Genomic DNA, 15664 nt, shown 5'->3' with positions numbered 1-15664 from the left:
CCTTAAGGAAAGGATGCTCTGGCCCCCTCCTCTCCATACTCTGATTTATTACTCAGATTGGCCCTAAGTTCAATCAGGTACCAAACCACCCTGACCTCTCCCCATCCTTCACATCTCCTGCATGAATTCCCGCATAGACTCTTGCCATTGTCCTTTACCCTTGCTTCCTGGTTCTATCCATAAAAAGCCACAGAAGCTTCAGTTCATGGCTGTCTTTATGAGACTTTCTCATGCTGAGGGGGTCTCAGTTAAGGACAGTCTTTCTGGGCCTTCTTGGAGTTTGAATTGGACACTGACTCTAAGAAATCTCTCATCCTTTGCACCTCACCACATTTATGAGCTGCAACACTTGACAAGGGTAAGATCCTTCATTTGCATTCAAATCTCTGGATTCAATGTAGTATTCATTTTGCAACACTGTACTCTAACAGCTTGATCAAAGATTATTAATACTCTAGCTACTGCATGTATACACATATGTGAGATTTAGTTTAGGCAATGTATTTACCTACTCCACAGAATGAAGAATTTGTAAACTCTAACCTTGTATCTAAAGGACTTAACACTCCTATACTGTGTGTGTGCACATGCACATGTGTATTTGCATGTATTTTCACATACAAGTTAAAAGATACCCATAGCTGGTGATAAGTACTATTTCAAAACCAAAACTCCAATTCAGTTTATTTACAGTCATTTTATACCAAAAGTTTATTAACTAACCAAAGTCTGATTGTGCTGCTCCAAAAGTATTATCCCAGCAGGATGCTTGGTTTGGAACTAAGGATGAATCTTTTCATTATTGCTGCCTCTCTTATTGAACAGAATGTGTTTCAGAAGGGTTATTTGATCTAATGCAGCTAATTCCACAGAGACTGACTGGATTACTTAGATCTAAATATACTATCCTCTTCAATGTAAGCAAAACAACTGAAACCTTAGAAAGATGTTACGTTTAAAGAGTACTAGAGCTCGCCACATATAAATTCCCAACAGGTAACAAAAGACAACCTTGCCATTGTAAGAACACATACTCTTTCAGGTACCTGAACAAGCTGTGGAAGTCCACTGGCTTTCAAAGAAGAAAGACTGTACTCATGTCTCAGAGACAACAGCACTCACAATCACGGCAGATACTGATCAACAGATACTGCCACCTAACCAATCTTAGATGAGAACTACAGTTTTCCACAACTCTTAGTATTCTCAAAGCTTGTGTCAAGCATGTCCTTTAAAATAATTTGAGAATGATTTAAGTGAAGTGGATCTCTCCCCAGAATTAGGTATTCTTTATAGATGTTCTGTTCACCAGTGTGCGCTTGAAAATAGAGCTTCACCATTATGTAAAGTGCATCTCATGACCCAGGCCCTCAGCTACTGATGCTGTCACACGTGTAAAGAAAACTTCTCCTGTTATCTCATCAGCCCAGCAAACACACTGGGTTTTTTTCCATTATTTTTATCAATGTTAACACCCCAAAACTGAAAAAAAAAGATAAACACCATCTTCAACATCATGGCATGCTAAAGTGGAATGAACCAAAGTACTATGTTGATTCTAATAGGTTTTTTGTAATGAATACAACATAATATTGTTACAAAAAGACATTTGAAGTAATATTTCCTTTTCCATATTAGCCTTATCATGGATCCTAAATGTCCAATACACAAAAAGCTAGCCATTCTATTTCTAAAATAAAATTTGCTTCACATTGTTGCTAAGATTACATCAAAATAATCATACATAGTACAAACAGAGAAAGACTATATGTATACATGCATGTATTCACATAATACACACACACACAGACTTTGTTTTTGGAACTTTTTAATGATATTAAAAGAAGCTGAATCATAATAATCCATTACTTAGCTGTGATGAAAATTCATTCAAAGAACTTCAGAGATATGGGGCAACCCATTTTCCGGTCCACCTTTTGTGTCTCTTGGACAGAACCTATCTTTCTCTCAATAAATTTTTCCTACTCTTAAAAAAAAAAAAGAATTTCAGAGTTGGGAAGGGGAATTGTTAAAAGGATTTTGGGGGAAAGAGATGTATGTTAGTTGCTTTAAATTCAATAGTCATGTTAACAATTTATAGACCTGATTATACCTTCAAAATGGTAACAACTCCAGTACAAAGACACTAAATTTTTATGATATGGCATAATCAGACTGGCAACAAGAGATATAATATACATAATTTAAAGAAGAAACAATACACAGTGAGCAGCTGAGTATGTTTTTGCAAGACAAGAGAAAATTATGATTTTAAGAGTAAATCAAACAGCTGAGAGAAACAGTTGACATTTAACCTCATCCTTATATTTTCTTCCTCCTCTGTATAAGAATAATAAGAATGCATATGAATATTTTAGGCAGGTGTATATGTAGAAATGTATCATAATACTTTAATATGGTAAAGGAAAGCAACGTACAATGTACTCGATCATCGGTAACCTAAGTGACTCACTTAAAAAATGTGAGCTGATATTTTTCTAGAGTTATTAATATTAAAGTTTTGTATTACTTTTCTGGTTATTTATTATAATATTTCAGTTTGACATTATCTTTTGAGAAGTAATTATTTCCTTGATATACAACATCTTAAAAGACTAAAAGAAAGAGCCCCTTCATGTATCTTTAAGGCTTTAATTGTATTGTTCAACTGCAGAAATTTTTTCTCTAAGGTACAGATAAAATATAAAGAGGTGTCTTTATCATTCATCTCAGTGTATTCACTATTATTAATTAGTTAATACTAGTTATAAATAAAAATAAAATGGAACTAATTCTTATTAGTTCTTCATTTCAGGAAATGTAAAAACACAATGTATTTTACATGTAGTTTTAAATCAATTATATATTGTAGATATTATGATTTATATATTTTATTTTATGTATATTTAATGTATCTTCGTGTTATGCTATTAATTTCTTTCCAGAGTTTCAGAATGCACTTCAAGCGATTTGAGGTTGTTCTGGTTTGTTTTGTTGGTACTAGGGAATCTAGTGCCTGCATGCTGAGCTACATTCTCAGCCCTACTTTATGTCTTTAGTTTGATGTAGGATCTTGCTAAGGCCCTAAGTCATTCAGCCTAGGCTTGCACTTGTGACCTTCCTGCCTCAGCCTCCCACAGTGCTGGGATTATAGGCATGCACCACCACACTCAGCTAACAGTTTGACATGTTTCTAATATTAAATATAAAACTTGAACTGCAATGATAATTAATTGAAAATTAGTGTGATTTCCACATTTCAGGATAGCATTATAATGAAATCTTTTACTTGGCTCCTTACAAAAGTTACTGTAAAAAAATCTAAAATAATCAATTATATATTCTATAGTCAAATGAGAGCTTTAAAACTAAGAATAAATTTTACTTTATTCAGTTGTGTACATGAATTGAAACTTTTCATTTCCATAAAAGCATCTTCAGTGAAATTTATTGATATTTACTTTTGAAATAACAAATTGATATTTACCCTTGGAATAAATACAAGAATGATTTGTCAAACCCTAAGTTTTACTCAGTGGCAACTGTTTTATTCCAAAGATGCAGAGTAGCCACCTAATCTCTGCTACAGCAGTGTCTGCTAATTCACCCACATGGAGCTCTTCAAACTGTGCAATATGTTGTCCCAGTTCAGCTACTATATCAAAGATTAAAACTCCTTTATATACCTGGAATATCATTTCTATTGAATTTATTTGAAAATATAAAACAATAATTTTTAAAGAGGAATTTAAGTTTCACTGTTTTTTAAAATCCATGTATTCCCAGTTGCCAAATGGTCATAATCTGTGTCCAAGAAATATATGAACAATAACCCAGAGGAATTATTTTCATCTTTCATTAGTCTTAAAAAGCAAATGCAAGAAACAATGCAAGCAAAGGAAAAGACCTTACAACATATGCAAAAAGAAAAAAATCTCAAAATGGATCATAGATCTAGATGTAGAACCCAAAACTAGAAAATATATGAAGGAAAACAGGAAAAATCTTTGTGACACTAAGACAAGCACAAATAAATTAGATATGGCATAAAAAGTATAATCTACCAAAAATAATTAAGGCACATCAAAATGTAAAACTTCTATTCTTCAAGGTATTGTGAAGAGAATGATAAAAAGTGTCAGCATGGAGAAAAATACTTATGAATTGTATTTCTGATAAAAGGACGAGCATCTAGAATATACAAAGAACTCTCCAAATGCAAATATAAGGAAAAGAACTTCAATATATGGTGATGGATATGCTAATTTGCTTAACTATAATAATCATTTCACTATTGTTGTATATATATGAAAACATCACATTTTCCACCTAAAATATAGACAATAATAAAAAAGGGGCAATTTCAATGAATAGACACTTCCCAAAAGAAGTACAAAGGGCCAATAGGTGCATGAAAAAAATTTTCATCTTTAGCCATTAAACAAATGCATCAAAACAACACTGAGATTCTACTGTACAACAGTAAAAATAGCTATAATCAAAGACTCAAACAGTAACAAATGCTGGTAAGGTTCTGGGGAGAAAAGAACTTTTCTGCATTGTTGGTGAGAAAATAAAATAGTACAACCACTATGAAATCAGTATTGAGATTCCTCAAGACACTAAAAATAGATATTCCATTTGACCCACTTATACCTCTCCTTGGCATCTTCCTGAAAGAGTTAAAGACATCATATTACAATGATATATGCACACCCATGTTTACAGTAACACAATGCCTAACAGCTAAATTATAGAAGTGGCTTACATGTCCATCACCAGATGAATGGATAAAGAAAATGTAGTTTACATACAAAATAGAGTACTACTTAGCCACTGGGAAAAGTGGGTAGACCTTGAGACTAAGTGAAATAAATCAGACACAGAAGGTTAAATATCATATGAAAAACCCCAAATATAAATAATTTTAAAAGTCAAATAGAAAAGAGATGATATATGAAACAGGGAGGGAGACCTTGTGAAGGTAGAAAAGGGATCTGGGGATGGGAGAGAGGTGAAGGTAAGGAGAGAAGTAAAACTCAAGATGTGAAATGTATGCACACTAATTCCCCCAGGATGAGTGTAGTTATTATGTACCACAAGCATACTACTGTGCTAATAATAAAAAAGAAAAAATAGTGGAAATTTTTCAAACTAAAAATCCAGTTTTTAAAAAGTGGTCAGAAGATTTGAGCAAACATTTCACTAAAGAATTGTGAACTATATACCAGATTTCCAAGACTTTATATAAAGAATGAATGTATACCACCATGCTGTTCCTGCCTTAGAGCCAGCCAACCATGGATGGAACTCTCTCAAACTATGAACCCAAGTAAACTCTTCCTCCTTTAAGTTTCGCGTATTGGTCCCACGGACACCAGCAGCCACCACCTGGGCCAAGACCACAATGCACAGGCTGTGCGTTATCTGAATCCGCACAACAGAGGTGCCAGGGGGGAACATAAAGGCCATGGTTACGAGCCCCAGAAGATAGAGCAGAAGTAAACAACAGAGAGGGCCTCTCTGAGACTCCTCAATGAAAACTGAAGCCCACTGGGAAAGTAAAGAAAATCTCTTCAATAAAAGCATACTGGACCATCGTGGTTGGTAAGTTGGTGGGATCAGCACCTCCCATAGAAACCTGGACTCGCTTAGGGGAGAGGACAGCTAGAACCTGCAGTAGAACCTTGTAGAGTTTAATCCTGCAGGAGGTCAGGGACCTCAACTTGGGACTTGCTGCCAGAAATCAGCCTGAATCTCAGTAGACTACAGCTGGCTTGCTGAGGCTAATCAACTTAGACCCGCACACTGCTGCCCACATTGTCTACTAGGACAGCAGAGACATATTCTAAGGGAGAACTTTTGTTTTGTTCTGATATATATTTTCTTTTCTTTTCTTTTTCTTTTCTTCACCTCCCCTCCCCTCCCTCCCTCTCTCTCTCTCTCTCTCCTCCCTACTGGCTCCATATTTCTCTCCCTCTTTGTTCCTGTTCCTGTCCCATTTTGAATTGTTCCTCTTTGTCTGTCCTCTTGACTGTCATTATTATAGGAAGGTGAATACAAATTTCAGCTTCGCTATTGTTGTTGGTTTGTTCTGTAATCATCTCTGTTCTTTCACTGTCTTTTCCTCCTGTCTTCAACAGATTCCCACAATTTGCATGATCTTCCCATGTCCTCTAACCTCACCGCTAACCTTTCCCTCTCCCTCTATCTCTCTATTGCTCCCTCCCCCAACCCCTTCTAAAAATTTATCTCAAAGGGAAAATTTGCCATATTGAAGGATTTACTTACTACAAACATATTTTGGGTTGGCCCTAGACCTTGATCTAGTTTGCACGGTTAAAGGTGACAAATTAACTGCTACCATAAATGGTTATTTTCTAAGCTGTACTTGATACTATTATTGATTCTGATTGTGTCAATTGGGCTAAGGTGTCATGATTGATCTAATTGGTTGTCCTCCCTGGTATACTAAAAATGAGATTGCCTAAGAGTCACTGGAGATTCAAAGCCTAAAAAGTCCAGGCATACCTGGAAGATATCTCTGAGAAGCAATTACTCAATAGGGGCTCTAAACACAAGTAATAAAGATATGCACAATAAGAAATATTCAAGTATCAGCCTGTGAATTAAAGCAAAAAAAAGGACCAACAACAGAATTAAAAATGAGAAGACACCTTGGCAGGACACAAACCCAGACTTTCAGCTCACTAAAGGCAAATTCTGGGGAAATGAGGTGGAAAAGTCTGACAATAAAACACCTGGACACCATGAACGGATAACACAGGAAGTAACAAAACAGATGAATGAGACTCTAGAAAAATTCAAAGCAGAAATAATTTCCCAGATAACTACAGAGATGGTGAGCAGAGTGACACACATGATTAGAGGCTCTAGAACAGAAACAGATTTAAAAAAATAGATGACTTCAGGACCATGCTGGAAGCCATGAATCCCCAGCATAAGAAAGAAATGGAAATCAAGAGCACCCAACATAAGAAAAAAATGGAATTCATGCAACAGATTCAAACAGATATTCAGGAGATTAAAAACTGCACTGAAAGTATTCACAGAAGATTGAGTGAATGTGAAGATAGAATATCAGATATAGAAGACAGGATTGTGCTTAGTGACCATGAAAACAGAGATTTCAAAATAGGAAGGGACCACAAGAAATCAATCCAGCAGCTGCTAAATGATGCAAAGAAGAATAACATAAGACTGATAGGAGTCCATGAAAAAGCAGGAGAAAGTACAAATGACAAAAAAAAAAAAACTGTTCACAGAAGTAATAGCAGAAAACTTACCAGACAGAGGTAGAGAATTTGACCTACAGATAAGTGAGGCATATAGAACTCCAACAAGCCACGATAAAAAAAAAAAATTCACCTAGACATATAATAGTCAAGATCCCAGAAACTCAACAGAAAAACAAAATCCTACAAGCAGTTGGAGAAAAGAAACAAATTACCTACAAAGGAAAGCCCATCAGAATCACAGCAGACTTCTCAACACAAGCCCTCCAGTCAAGGAAAGCCTGGAGTAAAGTATTTCAAGGCCTAAAAGAAAATAACTTCCAACCTAGACTGTTGTATCCTGCAAAATTATCTTTCAAAATTGATGGGGAAATTAGATACTTCCATGACAAAGAACACCTGAGAAATTTCATGAACACCAAACCAGCACTCCAAACAATTTTAAACAATATCCTAAAAAATGACAATGAAAGTCACAATTTCATGAGGCCAACAGAACAAAGCCACCATGCAAGGTAAGAAACTAAAGGGAAAGGGGGAAAAATTAAAAATAAAAGAGCCAACAAAAGTGAAAAATTATGACAAAGATGAGTCAATATTTATCAATTATAACCATCAATGTTAATGGCCTCAATTCACCAATCAAAAGAAATAGACTAGAAGAATGGATTAAGAAACAAAATCCAACAATATGCTGTATATAAAAAACATAACTAATTCAAATCAAAATTCATAGACTGAAAGTAAAAGGATGGAAAACAGTTCTCCACGTGAGAAAGGGGTAGCAATCTTATTTGCAGACAAAGTAGATTTCAAACCAAAACTAATTAAGAGAGACAAAGATGTTCACTACATCCTTGTGAAGGGAACAATCCAAGAGGAAGAGATGACAATCATAAATATATATGCACCAAATACAAATGTCTCCAACTATATAAAACAAATATTAATGGATGTGAAAAACCAAATAAGCACTAATAAAATTGTAGTGGGGGACCTTAATACCACACTGTCACAAATAGATCATCTAGACAAAAAAATCCACATCAAAATTCTAGAACTGAATGAAGCTTTTGAACAAATGGACTTAATAGATGTCTACAGAGTGTTCCACCCCACAAAATCAGAATACACATTCTTCTCAGTTGCACACAGGTCATTCTCCAAAATAGACCACATACTAGCTCATAGGACATGTTTAAGTAAATACAAAAGAATTGAAGTTACCCCCTGCATATTATCAGACCATAATGCAATATGAAATTAGACAGTTTCTACAAGTAAATGATAATGCCAGTACAACACAGAGGAATCTATGGGACACAATGAAAGCAGATCTACAAGGGAGATGCACAGCAGTGAATACCCATATCAGGAAAACAGAGAAAGCTCAAATAAACAACTTAATGCTGAACCTCAAGCTCCTAGAAAAAGAGAAGCATGACAAACCCAAAGCTCTTACAAGACAAAAATTATAAAGATCTAAGCAGAAATCAATGCAATGGAGACTAAGGGAATGATACAAAAAAATTAATGAATCAAAGAGTTGGTTTTTGGAAAGAATAAATAAAACTGATAAACCCTTGGCCAACCTATCAAAAAAAGGAAAGAAAAGGCTCAAATCCATGCAATTAAGAACAAAAAAGGTGAAGTCACAACAGATCCAACAGAAATCCAGAGGATCATCAATGCCTATTTTGAGAACCTGTACTATAATAAAATGGAAAACACAGAATGGACAGATTCCTAGATACATATGAATTGCCAAAGTTAAATAAAGAAGATATAGAAATTCTAAACACCCCAATTACAATGAGTGAAACTGAAAATGTAATTAAAAATTTACCAACAAAGAAAAGCCCAGGTCCTGATGGCTTCAATGCTGAATTCCACAAGACATTTAGACAGGAACTATCACCATTACTGCATTACTGTTTAAACTCTTCAATGAAATTGAAAGGAAAGTAATACTTCCAAATTCATTCCTGCAACCAAGTGTTACTTTGATTCCAAAACCAGGGAAAGGCCCAACCCAAAAAGAGAACTACAGACCAATCTCCCTAATAAACACAGAGGCAAAAGTCCTCAACAAGATACTGGCAAACATAACAAAGATGGTCATCAAGAAGATCATACACCTTAACCAAGCAGATTTATCCCAGGGATGCAAGGATGGTTCAACATATGTAAATCAATAAATGTAATACACTATATTAACAGAGTCAAGGACAAAAACCATATGATCATCTCAATAGATGCAGAAAAAGCATTCACAAAATCCAACACACATTCATGATAAAAACCCTACAGAAAATTGGAATAGAAGGTCTTTATCTTAACCTGCTTAAGACTATCTATGAAAAACCAACAGCCAACATCATACTAAATGGTCAAAAACTGAAAACTTTCACACTAAAATCAGGAAAAAGACAAGGATGCCCACTATCACCACTCCTGTTCAATATAGTTCTGGAAACATTAGCCACAGCAATTAGAAAAGAGAAAGAAATAAAAGGAATAAAGACAAGAAAGGAAGAAGTGAAAGTCATTTGCTGACAATATGATACTTTATATAGAAGACACAAACAACTCTGCCAAAAGACTTCTAGACTTAATTGACAGAATCAGTAGAGTAGCTGGATACAAGGTCAGCACTCAAAAATCAATAGCTTTCTTGTACACAAATAACAGACTCACTGAGAGAGAAATTAAGGAAATAATTCCTTTCAGAAGAGCATCAAAAAAATGAAATATCTAGGAATCAATCCAACAAAGGAGACAAAAGACCTCTACACTGAAAACTATACCACTCTGAAAAAAGACATTGAAGAGGATATAAGGAAATGGAAAGACATTCCTTGTTCCTGAGTAGGAAGAACTAATTTAGTGAAAATGGCCATACTTCCAAAACTACTATATTGATTTAATGCAATGTCGGCTGAAATCCCAACAATATATTTCACAGAACTAGAGAAAACAATCCAAACATTCATTTGGAACCAGAAGAGACCTAAAATAGCAAAAGCAATTCCAGACAACAGAGACATGGCAGGGGGTATCACAATCCCCAACTTGAAATTATACTACAAAGCCACTGTGATAAAAACGGCATGGTCTCAGCAAACAAACAGACCTGAGGATCACTGGAATAGATTAGAAGATGCAGAAATAACTCCAGACATACTCAGCCACCTCATCTTTGACAAAGAAGCCAACCATCCTCACTGGAAGAAAGATAGCCCATTTAATAAATGCTGTTGGAAAAACTGGATTTCAACCTGCCAAAGATTAAAATTACACCCATACCTATCACTATGCACTAAACTAAGATCAAAGTGGATTAAAGACCTAAATATTAAGACATAAACACTAAACTTGCTAGAAGATAAGTTAGGTAGAACTCTTGAAGACACTGGCATAGGAAAAGACTTTATGAACAAAACCTCAGTAGCACGGGAACTAGCAGAAAGAATCAACAACTGGGACCTCATCTTATTAAAAAGCTTCTGCACTGCAAGAGAAACCACCAGCAGAGCTAAGAGACAACCTACAATGTAGGAAAAAAGTTTTAGTAGCTGTACCTTAGACAAAGGACTACTATCTAGAATATATGAAGAACTGAAAAAAATCAGACCACCCAAATTTAAAGACCCAATTCAAACATGAGCATCTGAAATGAATAGACATTTCTCAAAGAAATAAATCAGCAAATAAACATATGAAAAAATGCTCAACATCACTGGTCATTCGAGAGATGCAGATGAAAACAACACTGAGGTTCCACCTCACCCCAAAAAGAATGGCTGCTATCAAGAAATCAACCAATAACAAATGCTGGTGGGGTGTGGGGAGAAAGGAACCTTTCTCCATTGTTGGTGCGAGTGCAGACTGGTGTAACCACTGTGGAAATCCGTATGGAGATACCTCAAAGAACTTGGGCTAGAGGTCCCATTTGACCCAGCTATCCCTCTGCTGAGTATTTTCCCAAAAGAATTAAAAGAATCATACCACAGCGATATATGTGCACCCATGTTTATAGTGGCACAGTCTGTAATAGCTAAAGCTTGGAAGCAGCCCAAGTGCCCATCAATTGGAAATAAAGAAGATGTGGATTCTTTATAAAACGGAGTACTACTCAGCCATAAAGAATGAGAAACTAAAGACATTTGTAGCTAAATGGATGCACATTGAGGCCATAGTCTTAAGTGAAATAAATAGGACACACGTGTAAATACCGAATAGTTTCTCTGGTATGAGAAACAAAGTGTAAATAAGGATTAAATGATTAAAATGAATAACTGACAATGTGAAATAGGAAGAAAAGGTCCAAAAGGGCAGGGGAAGTAGGAGCGGTAGGGGAAAGGAAAGAAGGGAAAGGAAACATTATGAGAAAAGGAAAAAATGGAAAATGAAGTCTTTGTAAATAGGGATGGGTAGAGGGCGTGAAGGGAGGGCAGGGGAAGGGGAAAAAAATAAGAACCAAGATACATCATGTAAAGGTACAAGTTCCCAATGATAAATATAAATGTATACCTAAAATGTACCAATAGAAGAATTTAAGGAAAGGAAAAAAGAATGAATGTACAGTATATGGTAGGACCAGAGATCCTTAGTCAAGTGCCAAGTGATCTGCCTCCCATACCATAAAGTGTCTTCTTTAGTAAGTGGCAATATGTTAGAAAAATCATGTGTTTGTAAGTCTATCACTTGGTTGTGCTAGTAAAACTCTGTGAACAGGAAAAATTCCCATCAAGAGACATGTCAATTCTTTAAGTACAAACTACTGCTCTTTCCAGGAATCTCCTTTTGACTTTTAGTCCTGATGGAATTGTACCCTACCCAGTGGAAAAATCTCCATAATAAGTTCTGGTTTTGTCTTTCTGCTCAAGCAAGACCCTGTCTCAAAATAAAAATAATAAAAATAATAAAATAGCTGACATGTAGGGATGTAGCTCAGTGTAAAGGTCCTTTGATCAATCTCTAGTTTTTTTTAAAAAAGCCTCCACTGGTAGTTCGATCTCTGAAAGTCCTCCTAAGTGCAATTAGTGTTTGATTTCCTACCTTTCACCAAGCCAGAGAGATGCTTTCAGAAGCTTCCACTTGGACCTTCCTACCATCATAACTCTTATCACAGACTATCCTATCAGAGAGTATATGTATACCAGCCATGCCTTCTGGAAGTCCACAGACCCAACAGACACACTGAAAGACAGACTAGGGCAAGAACTCCTCTTATCACTTGGCCTCCATTTTGGCATCCTCTCAGTACCAACTCAGTTCCTGGGTTAAAAATCCCTTAAAAAACTGGTGATTCTCTTGCCACAGTCTATGAGTCTGTAGTAAAACGGCTTCAGGCCCTTTGGGAGATGTACTGGGGAACATCTATTGAAGATAATTGGAATGGCACTATAAGATTCTTCCTCAAAGGATCTGCTTTCCCTTAGTTGATACATCTGGGTGTGAGGTGATCTTTCTTTTCAATTATCAATAATCCTGCCTCAGATAAACCTCTTTGGCTATGATACTTCCACTGTGCAAAACTGAGGTGATATTTCTTAAAGTAGCTGATGTCAGCCTTTTACTTACTAGTACTTTTTTCTGTCTAGTCATGAAAAGTAAAAGGATTAGGTTTTTCACCTACCTCATCTTTAACAGACATTGGATGTGAGTCCACAAGGCAGGGCAACCTGGTTGCTACTCTGGCTTTCATGGTGGCCATAGTAATTATGTTGACCTTCCTTCTGTTGGCTACAAGCTCCCACTAAAAGCTCCCACTAAAAGCTCCCACTAAAAGCTTCCACTATTCTGGTATCCCATCACCTACATCACTCCTATTAAAATTAGGGAGCCTAGGTCTGTGCAAACATCTCTTAATGGTTCTTCTTTATCCTCAATACAACACAGGTAAGAACCTTAGTAGCTGTGATGCCACACCACACGAGAAGGTATCATCATTGTATTTAACAAAACGGAGTTAAGACAATCCAGTTCCAGAGTTCTGAGGATATGCACTTCAGGCATTCTACTTACATAAACTTTTTTACCTTTGTATTCCCCAAAAGCATAACTTCAATTAACTACTTATGTAAAGACAGATTATTTGGGAAGTAATCCTCATATGCAAGAATGGAACAAGGAGAAGAATGCAGATGGTAAGAGTGTGTTATTGAAGTTACTATTGTGGGGAACCAGAACTCAGTTTAACCAGGATTTCTTCTGATGCACACACAATAACCTACATAATTGGCTTGGTACTGTTGCCCCTTGGTTTGGGGGCCCCAACTGTGTTAACCTAACAACACTCCAGCTGTGCATGGCATGAGCTGAGGAAGCTACTGATAGCATCTACAAAGTCAGAAGACCCTCTGGAGAGAAGGCAGAGGTCTAGTAATGTCAAAACAATAGAAGATATTAGCATGAAATGCATGGAACCTTATATGAAACTGTCTCCTCCAGTCTAATCAAAAATCAGAGGTGATCCTCTGAAAATGTGAACTGGGACACCAAAAGCTTTGGATACAACAGGATTGTTAGTTTCTTAGAAATTTAAAACCCATTAAAGATTTAAAGTCCTTAATTTTGTTTACCATAAAATTATTACAAGAGTAAATAGGTAGTAATGACTGAGATCTCTATTTACTAAACATCTACTCTAAAATAAAGTATCTCACACATTTTACATGTCATTGTTTGACATATTGAAGTATTCTGTTGATAGGATAATCAGGTTACATATAAGCAGTGACTGGAAGAAATTTAGGAAGGGAGCTCTGTGGATTTATGCAACAGGGCAGTGTTCCAAGCAGAAAGGACAGTGGGTAAAAAGCACTCATATTTGGTATGCTTGGAGAGGGTTAAATGGGCTCTGAAGACCAGCTTGGATGGTCTCATCAAAAACAAGTTATAAGCCATGTGTTTGAACTTTCGAGTAAAATGGTAAGTCATTAAATGTTTCAGAGTAGAGGAGTAACATAGCTGTCACAAATTCTAAATGGTTCACTCCAGAAGTTGAGGGCCGGGGATTTAGCTCAGTGGTTTTGCTGCCTGCTGCGCAAGCGCAAGGACCCAAGTTCAATTCCCGGTACCAAAAAAAAAAAAAAAAAGAAGTTGAGTGGGGCTGTTTTACAAAAGAAATACCGGGAAAATAGAAAGCTCTGTTTGAAGGCTTCTGTGATCACAAAGCATGAGTGGACGGTACTTTATAACATGACTTGTACTGTAATTTGTTTTATACTACCATTTACCTTCTCAGGTGTATCCTGTAACTCCTTCAGGGCAGGGACTTCTTAACTGTAATTTATGGAATATTATTATGACCTGTACATCTAACCACTTAACAAGGGCTTGATAAATAATAAATAACTGATAGTAGTATTAAATCCACATTATTCAGTGACAATATGGCATCATTGAAAGACTGCCACTATGACTTCACGAAATTTAAGTTCTCTTTCAGTTTTATCGTTCACAAAATGCTAACGGCACGGGACTGACAAATTTGGTATTAAATGAAAATGCCAAACCAGACATTTTTTCTCATCACTACTCAAAGTAGGAGCGATCTGCCTTACTTCAATATGAACCCTCATACCCAACAGCCTTCACTACAAATGGTTCTCCTTCTCCAAAAAGGCCTGTAAAATTTCAAAAGGTGTACATAACTGGATGGATTCTATCCTTTGTGTTAAGCCAACTCATCCCTTTCTTGATATCCAAAGCAGGCTCTCAAACACGTTCTATCTCCATATATCTTCGTTATGGTAATCTTGTGCTTTGCCATCTCTAAGAATTATCTAAAAAAACACTCACCACTTATTCTATCTTGGTTTTTACTTCACTGTGTCTCAGTGATTAGTGATGTTGCCCTCCGCGCTGGGGAAAAGTTTAGGTTAAGATGTGACGGCTAGCCTTCAAGTTTTGGGATTTATGCTCCATACAACAAACGGCACCGTCAAAACAGTATTGGTAACATTTCTGAGATGTTCCAAGGACCGCTGTCGCTATAATTACTAGTTGAATTTCAACTTCAGAAGCAATCCAAGTGTCGACCTGGAAAAGGCGGCTGGGCTCAGGAAAACGTGGAAACAGACAAAGAGGCCATGGTATTGCCTCGTCTTCTGTGGATCAAATTGGTCCAAGAAGGACTTTTAATTCCGGGTCCAACATTCTCCACGGGGCCGCATTCTCAAATCTTAGCACAGGGCCACTGGCGTGGAAGTCGCCTCCCTCCTAGGCACCCATGGGCAGTATCCTGGTACTGAACCTAGGAACACTGGGAGCACTGATCCGTCTGTGCTTGGCCCTCTTGAAGCGCGACCATCACAGGCCTTGATCCTCTACGCAAGCGCTCCTCTCACGTCCCTGAGCACACGGAGCATGCGCAGGAGATAACAGCGAGCAAGCCGGCT

At 36.7% G+C, this 15664-nt stretch overlaps 1 long non-coding RNA gene and 1 pseudogene across 1 annotated transcript in view; both read right to left on the bottom strand.

Moving 5' to 3' along the window:
- LOC110349779 (uncharacterized) overlaps nucleotides 1-15656 on the bottom strand; it is a 168258-nt gene extending 152602 nt beyond the window's left edge. The window contains exon 1 of the long non-coding RNA XR_002396024.2: nucleotides 15066-15656. This is a non-coding gene — a long non-coding RNA (uncharacterized LOC110349779). The remainder of the gene's footprint in view (nucleotides 1-15065) is intronic.
- On the bottom strand, nucleotides 12675-12798 carry LOC147826178 (U4 spliceosomal RNA; annotated as a pseudogene).
- Nucleotides 15657-15664: the final 8 nt, after the last annotated feature.

This window comes from Heterocephalus glaber, unplaced genomic scaffold (assembly GCF_053883595.1).
Source record: "Heterocephalus glaber isolate CG9 unplaced genomic scaffold, H.glaber_assembly_v1.0 deba00001472, whole genome shotgun sequence".
Taxonomy (NCBI): Eukaryota; Metazoa; Chordata; class Mammalia; order Rodentia; family Bathyergidae; genus Heterocephalus; species Heterocephalus glaber.
Note: the sequence above shows the minus strand (reverse complement) of the source record. Positions and strands in the feature narration are given on the sequence as shown.